The sequence below is a fragment of the Stegodyphus dumicola genome, chromosome 9, assembly GCF_044657685.1.
Source record: "Stegodyphus dumicola isolate Sdum_Otavi_A_Nest chromosome 9, ASM4465768v1".
Taxonomy (NCBI): Eukaryota; Metazoa; Arthropoda; class Arachnida; order Araneae; family Eresidae; genus Stegodyphus; species Stegodyphus dumicola.
In genome coordinates, this window is record NC_140776.1 from 7,601,201 (window position 1) to 7,610,195 (window position 8,995).

Below are 8,995 nucleotides of genomic sequence, written 5' to 3' on the forward strand. Positions count from 1 at the left end.
TTTCGAACCGAATATTTATGCTACTATCTCTCCAGCAAGCAAGACAACTGACACGTGAAATCCATCAAACATTACCTTGTGAGCAGGGTATTTTCCTCGCATGTGAAGCTATTTTAACCGGTTTCACAATAAATATAACCAGAAGAATCAAGATATAGTATCGCTTTTTAATGATTTGCTAATATACTTGAGTTATATAATAAATTTCTTCCATACGCTATTATAAACTTTGCATTAAAATTCTTTAAGTACATTTGCACTGATTGTAGTAATATACCTGAATAAACTCTACTCAAGAAAAAAAAGATAAAGATGCAAAAATAGGTTTGTTTCATGAAAGCTGATAATGTTGATATTTCAAAATTTCATTATTGTTTCATGTTTTCGGTGCGTTCTGTGTTCTTTTCTAATTTTTTTTTTTTTTTTTTCATTTCAAATGAGAATATTTTATTGCAGCTGAATACGTTATATTGTTTATTACTTTTATAATCATTCACATTCTTTGTCCTTTTCCTTTTATTTCAAGTATTTCTTTTTTTATTGAAAGAAATTTGAAAAGTGTGAAATGATTAAGTGTTCTAAAAAGAAATTTTATATTAATCGTAGGAGCAACATTTATTCTTTTTCATCCACTTGTACGGTGGCAAATTCAATAATTAATAATTATTAAAAGGCTTACCTTGAATATAGACAATTATAGATTTATGCCTGGGAAAATTTGATTTTGTCTCAAATATATACAAGGTTCCGACTTTTAATGACATATTAGAATCTCTTTTATGTTGATATTTTCATTGAATATTGTTATCGTTTGGTTTTTCACAGTTGTTACCAGAAAAACAAAATTAAAAATACATACGCTGAAAAACTTCTGGCGCGAGGACAGCGCCGCCTACAGACAAGGATAAAATAAGGCATAAAAATATTTGGAACTTTTATGTTAGGCAAAGGGGGACTTTTCATACTCATTTCTTGATAAAAATAACATTTATTTCTTATTTAAAGACGGAGTTTATCTATTCATAAACATGCATTGTAAAAGTTTAGGATACTAAACAGTAAAAGGAGATTAATAAACATTCGAAGATGAATAACTAACATGTAAACAACGCCGAATGAAATGCAAAAAAACTAACCAGAAGTCTGCTTATGACAACTGCCATGATGAGTCATGACGTCATACCGTTGTAATAATTTATGAGTTGTAATAATTTATGGGATAAAAAAAGACGCTTTAGTTCGGCTACTGAAAAGTTCTCTGAACAGAAGCAGAGATGCGACTCCCGGTTCCCGGCTGAGGACCCATCGGCAGAAGGAGGGGACCCCGCCCGGGGAGGGCCCGAGCCCCGGCAGCCGTGAACCGAACCTGGACCGTGTTACCCGGCGGAGAAGGGACGGGCCCCCGAGAGCCACCCCCGTCCTGGAGGAGCCGCCTGGCTGGAAGGGAGTGCCCCTCATCCACCACACCACCACGGCCCCATGCCCGCTCAGATGACACCCTACCATCCGCAGGGACCGCCACCACATCCCATGCCACCCCATACCATGCCAGATGGCAGGCCTCTCGAACACAGGAGACATACGCCGTACTTCGGGCAACCGGATTACAGGATTTATGAAATGAACAAGCGCCTTCAGCAGAGGATTGAACCATTGGAAGAACTCTTATACCTCGTTATTTTCGAAGTATCTTCGAAGGAGAAGTGACGGACTTATATTTTAGTCTAAAGCACCCTAAAGAATCTTTCCATAACACAACCATAACCTTAGACTGTGATCAATGCACAATGGTTGCACACCATGGGTAGCCCATGTATAATAAAATTTTAGGTGGACAGTATCCAAATGAACTTATGAAAGAACAGCTTGCCAAAGATAATGCTGTTGTGGTATGCACAGAAGGACGTTTAATACTTGAATTCACATTTAATGATTTGATGAGGATCAAAACTTGGCATTTTGCTACAAGACAGCACAGAGAGTTGCTTCCCCGTAGTTTAATTGCATTACAGGCTCAACAACCGGATCCTGCAATGCTTGAACAGTTATCCAAAAATATCACAAGACAAGGTCTTACTAATTCCACTCTCAATTATCTCAGGTTATGTGTGATTTTGGAACCAATGCAAGAGCTTATGTCCAGACACAAAGCTTATGCACTTAGTCCCAGGGATTGTGAAGGGAACAACTTTGTTTCAAAAATGGCAAAGAATGGTAGCTCCACCTGAAACTCAACGTCCACCTAGTAAAAGGAGAAAACGAAAGTCGTCTGCCACAAATAATGCCAATAGTGCAGGAACGGGTTCTGGCAAAAAGAAAAACATGTCACCTGGGCCTCCTAAATTTTCACTTGCTTCACAGGATGTTATGGTAGTTGGGGAACCTTCCCTTATGGGAGGGGAGTTTGGAGATGAGGATGAGAGTCTTATCACTCGCCTGGAGAACACCCAGTATGATGCATCAGCTGCAGCTGCTAAAATTCTTCAACGCATATCCACCGAAATCAGTCACCTCAAGTTTAAAAGTACACTGAATTGGTCGCAACTTACATCAGATATTAAAAAATTAAAACAGCTTTTTACTATTACAAAAATAGATAAAGCAACTAATAACTTTAGCATTATATGAAAACAATTCTACGCAGAAATTATTCATAAAGAACTTCTCAACGCAACTACTTATCAATTAGCCAACCTTACAGAAACATCTATAACAAACAGGATTAAAACTTTTCATAAGAAACTCGATATTACTTTCAATGCAAACTACAACAGATTTACTAATCTTTATGCGATTCCCAAATTCCATAAAACACCATTAAAATTCAGATTTATAGCTAATGGAACTAATAATTACAAGAAAAATGTAGACTATTATTTTTTAATTCAAGTTAATAAAATCTGTAAATTTATTTTCAATGATTGTAACACTAATCATAACTATTGCTGGATCAACCATAATAACACTCCTGTCATGAATACCATTCAAACAATTAACAACCAAAACATTAACTACTATGACTTTGAAAACTTATATACCTCACTTTCTCTAGAAGAAATCTATACCAGTCTACTTGATCTGCCTAAACTCTTCCCTGATATGCTCAATATCATGACTCTTGACAAATGGAAAACCTACCTAAAATGCACACTTTTTCATAACTACATCAAGTTTCAAAATCAACTTTTTAAACAAGTCAGAGGATTGCCAATGGGCTTACATTCCAGCTCCTCGATCTGTAATATCTTTTTATTTGTCAAAGAATTTAACTTCCAAAAAAAAATCTACAACCACAAGAGTTAAATTACTACAAACACACCTACAGATATATTGATGACCTTATTACAATTAATAATTTTGGTAAAATTGAACACTCCGAGATTTATCCGAATTGTCTTACACTTGATAAAACTAATAATTCCCAAAATAGCATAGACTTTCTAGATCTTCAAATCATTAACTACAAAAAAATTTTACTTTTTGACAAAACAAGAAACTTCAATTTCAATACTAACAAATTGGAACTCAAACATATCCAAAAAAGTAATTAACAATACTATAATTAAATCAAATACAACGAAATAAAATTATATGCACAGATACAATAGATTTACAACGCGAAATTTTGCTCCTTATTAAAATTCTCAAAAATAATCTAATACCCATTCAATGTATCAACCATTGCCTTAAAAGAGCAGGCGTTAAATACTCACTCTAAATCATTTAACTGATAGGGATATGATAATTTGTTCCTAAACCTGAGAAGGCGGTATAAGTTGGATGACTATCAGTTGAAGGATTTTGTATATAATGTAATTACTCAGTTGTATATATTGTAAAAAGCTAATTGTCTTCAGACTTATGCTGTTACTAAAAAAAATGGGCCTATTTCATGACTTTAGTCTGTCTAATAGCTCTTGGACAGTGAAAATTCCTTTTTTCCTTTCTTAAATTCTTAATCATTGCGACACGACAATTAGCCAGAAATTAATTAATTTCCATTCACTAGTATTTTCAAAAAAATCTTAACAGACAGTTTCACTCAAATAAGTACTCCACACAATACATCCCTCAAGAATTCCGAGTCCCACCCACTACCATAAATTATTTCACCCAAGTCTTACCGACTGATATTATTCAAAGCCCCACTGCCGCTAAGAATTTTCGGACACCCTACACTTATGAGTCAGAACACTTTGCCAACTCCCCACTAGAAAGAATGTAAGTTACTTAATACCTTTTCTGGCCTTTATATCTTCATGTACATTCACTGTTCTTATTATATATTATTTTTATATTAATTTTTATATTATTTTTATATTATTTTTGATTTGTTTTTACAAAGTTTGCATTATTTATCTTATTTTGTAATCTTCTATGTTTATTTCAACTTTACTTTGAATTCTATTTCATAATGACAATTTCCAATGTTTAATTTTTACAAATAATATAGAACTCAAATGCATAAACATGAAGGTGTCGGGGACGGTTACTCGAGTTATTTCGGATTTCTCTACAGAAATTGCTTTTTACTCCAAATTGAATTGACTAAAATGCTTCATAAGAATAAGTTCTTTGAGTATCAGCGTTGGTTCGTAATCCCTTCTATTCGCGGAAATATTTGGCCTGACTAGAATTGCCGGTTTGGCTTTACCTTATAACTCGAGTAAAGACGAAACACCTTCGTATTTACGTATTTTTTATCAATTATTGTTCATTGAACGGGAGTTGGTTTGTTCCCCTTGAAAAGTCAACTAATTTCCGATCAATGACAATGATTACATGTTTTTAATTTTTCCTTTCACAATTGAAATTTTGTTTTTCATGATGATTTAACTCCAGTCCCCGTTAAAACATTATTAACATTTTGCTTTCAAATTACTTCAAAACATCTTTCAAAATATAACTTACCAGTATGGATTCACTCTTTTAAAATAATTCTACTTTAATTAAACTTAGGAGATAATATAATCAATTAATCAATATTGTTTAGGAAATAAATTATGTATATATATATATATATATATATATATATAGCTTTTAAACATTCCTCTTACTTAAAAAATATATATAATGAAATTTAATTGCAAACAAATAAATGATTAATTATTTCTGCGAACTAATCTACAATATCATTTAAATTCTGAGAGAATATTTTAAATTTAAATTTAAATTTTACTTTATTCAAAAATTCAAATTTCATTCCTTGCAGCAATGGCGCAAGAGGATTATTTAAATTAAATTTAACTTTAGTATTTCTTCTTTTGAATATATATATATATATATATTTGTAATATGTACTCGATTTTTGTGCCTTTTTTGTAAAGAACAATTAAAAATTTTTCTTTGAACTCAGGCAGCAAAGAGTACATTGATAGATAAGAGAATTCCGTAAAATCATTCCTAATAAAAGGGAAAATATTGCAAAAAAGTGTAAAACAGAGTTATGCGTCGTAATACTAATATTGAAGATTTTATTATTAGCTAAAAGGGGCGTCAGTCCAGAAGGGCTATTAATGTCGAAACCGCATTTTTCGTTAGTTCACTATAAATGTCCGTTTCACTTTTTAAATTGTTGTCACCGAATATTATCGCCCTGTAATATATTTAAAGAAATTAAATAACAAAGAATCTGCCTTAACGTATGCATGTTTCTCGCATTGTGAAAAAGCAACGGTACCTAGAGCCATCCAGTTTTGAATAACTTAGTCCTCCACTCGAATATATGCACCTGGAAGCCCGAATTTGGAATCTGAGTCTCTTTCATATTTTGTAAAACTTTGACGAGTTTTCGATTAACATACTCAACGATTTCAAAGCAAGCAATGGCAACACTATGAAAATAAAAAAATAAATAAATAAATAAATAAAAAACAAATTCTTATCTCCAGCGCGCAAGATTGTGTATTGGAAATTTTACAGATATGCTGTTTTAAGTATTTTGGGATATTGCTGTTGAAGGAATTTTATAGTTTAACACGATATTTAATAAATACTAAAAGCTTTATAATTTTTTACCCTGAGATGGTTAAAAGCATGAAAAAAGAAGATCTAGGAAATTCATCAGGCAAGACATCTCTCTGCAATGGTAAGAGAAGACAAAAGAAGAATATTAGGATGATGCAAATAATAGCGAAAGAGCGAAAGTGGCTACGGTGATGTACTGTAATATGCGTATTAATCGTCAGGGTACTCGCATAAACGAAAAAAAAAAAAAAAAAACTCAGTTCGAATTTAATGGCATCTTACTTTTTCCAATGTCTTTTAATTTCTGAAAGAAAATAAACATTTTTTTGCCCTTTTTCTCACTCCTTTCCGCTAAAAAAAGGACGCAACGCTCTTTATTCAGAAGGAAAGCTAAAATTCTACATAAATTTTATTATTACTTTGCAGAATCATTACTTTATTTTGGAGCTGGAGACGTGAAAAATATGCACTTCCGGGACTCGAATATGGATCTCTCGAATACATGCCGAATGTGCTACCGTTACACCACGAAGGTGTGCTGGAAAGAAGGAGAAAATACCTTTTAACTTCAATAAAATCCTATTTTGATGCTATATATATTTTAAACATATACTATAGCATAATACTCAAAGCCTCTGAGTATTTTTCGCCTCCTGCATTAATTCAATTTAACCGAGTTCCAGTTTTAGATTATATATTTTAAACATATACTATAGCATAATACTCAAAGCCTCTGAGTATTTTCCCCCTCCTGCATTAATTCAATTTAACCGAGTTCCAGTTTTAGATTATATATTTTAAACATATACTATAGCATAATACTCAAAGCCTCTGAGTATATTTTCTCCCGTCTGCATTAATTCAATTTAATCGAGTTCTAGTTTTGGATTATCCTTGCATAATCGCAGGCTAATTAGCGTGAATAACTGGGATTTCAGAATATAATTTCAGTTTTAATTTCCATTATCTTAACTAGGTATCGTGGTTAATCCGAAAATGAGCGTTATCAAATGGTTTTAATGAATGTCTCAAATTAACAGTTCTCAAAAACACATAAATTCGCAAAAGAATACAAGTTTCCCCAAGATTTCCAAAAGCAAGATGTTCCAACGAAACATTCTGCAAGTCGAAATGAGGTAATGATGGTTAATATTAATTTATATGGGAAAAGATTTGGAACTTCCAAAAACCAAAAAAAAAAAAAAAATAAATAAATAAATAAAAAAAATATTGAATGTTATATATCCATAACGTATATAAAACTTAAGAAAAACATTAACATACAGTAGAAAACGTCAATAATATTATAAGGTATTTCTCCCGCTTTCTTCGCATGCCTTCGTGGTGTAGTGGTCAGCACACTCAGCGCGTAAATGAGAAGTCCGTGGTTCGATTCCCGACGAAGGCGTTGCTAATTTTTCTTCTTTCCTGCTTCTAAAAAATACCTAATGGCTCTATAATATCTATTAGTACTATGTCATAAATTATAAGATCTATTTATTATAGAAATAACACGGACTGATGGTCATTTAAAGTTACTGTACTATGCAGTATGCTCATGGCATGGCATGGCATGCTCATGGCAAACTTGAAATTTATCTGAAAATTACAAAATCCTGAGATATGTAAATGACTAGCTTTACACAATAAGCACATTAGGAACAATGTAATTGCGCACGTAACTGCGCAGTGTAATTGCGTAATGTAAATGCAATGTAATTGCAACTCGCAATGTAAATGCAAATGACAAAGTACACATTAGAGACAATGATAGACAATGTAATGACAACTCCAAGCAGCATAAAAAGTAAGAATGAAATACCGATTTTTCTTTCCGAAATCTACTTTTTGTTTTTTGTGTCAGAGATCATCTGCACTTCATGCAATAAGACGAAACTTGCATGAGGATGTTTTGGAATTCGTTAGCGGAATAACTCAGCCTACCGGGGGACGCGTAATGGCAGACCGCACATTGAGTTGAACAGTGTTAAGCGAATTTCGCTTACTGCGCATGCTTGATGGTGTACCTTTGGCGCGGGGAGACTTATAAGCAACCCTGCGCTAGCTTATTCGTGATCTCCACATGGCTGCCGAATGTGATATTTACAACTGCAATGTTGTGGAACTTTGTTTAGTAGTTAATTTAACGTCCGAATGTGATATTTACAACTGCAATGCTGTGGAACTTTGTTTAGTAGTTAATTTAACGTCCGAATGTGATATTTACAACTGCAATGCTGTGGAACTTTGTTTAGTAGTTAATTTAACGTCCGAATGTGATATTTACAACTGCAACGCTGTGGAACTTTGTTTAATAGTTAATTTAACGTCCGTACCGATTACACTTGCTTATTTTTCTAACATGTGTTTCATTTTAATTTGTCAATAACAGTGCATTTAATATTTGTTAATATATGTTGTGAGTAATAATTCTTTATTCAGATGTAATTTATTTACATGTTATAATTCAGTAATGTGAACTGGATTTTCTCGCTTAGTTTGTTAACGTATATTCGCGCTTTTATTTTCTTATTTCAAAGAATTAAAGGGTAAAGTGCAGAATCGTCCATTTATTTGTTTGGCGCTTTTTACAAGAGTAAGAAAAGTTGGATTTTTGTCAATTTTCTTTGACTTTTTAAGTGAAAATAGGTCGATGTATACATGGATACCGAGTATGTGCAAGGGAGTGCGTAATGCCCATTTTGCGCTAAGCAGTGGGCGATTCTGCACTTTCCCCTTATTTTAAGAAAGTAATTACTTTACATTGCACATATACTCTACGAAGACTTAAACGCCAGATTTGTTTACAATCAGATGGCTGTACATCTACCATATACCGTATTTATCTTCTTTTCAAATTGCGCCGACATAATAAGTACGCCAAATTTTGTTCTGGGCATGCGCAGTATGCCACATTCGTTTAACACTGTTCAACTCAATATGCCGTCTACCATTACGCTATCGGGGCAGCGGATTCTCATAGCGCGTTGTTGCTGCTTACGTCCATCGAGATCTAAATGTTATTTCA

The 8,995-nt window shown here is 33.2% G+C and overlaps 1 pseudogene; it reads left to right on the forward strand.

Annotated features, from left to right (window-relative positions):
• Nucleotides 1-1,479: 1,479 nt before the first annotated feature.
• On the forward strand, nt 1,480-7,559 carry LOC118195732 (LIM domain-binding protein 2 pseudogene; annotated as a pseudogene).
• Nucleotides 7,560-8,995: the final 1,436 nt, after the last annotated feature.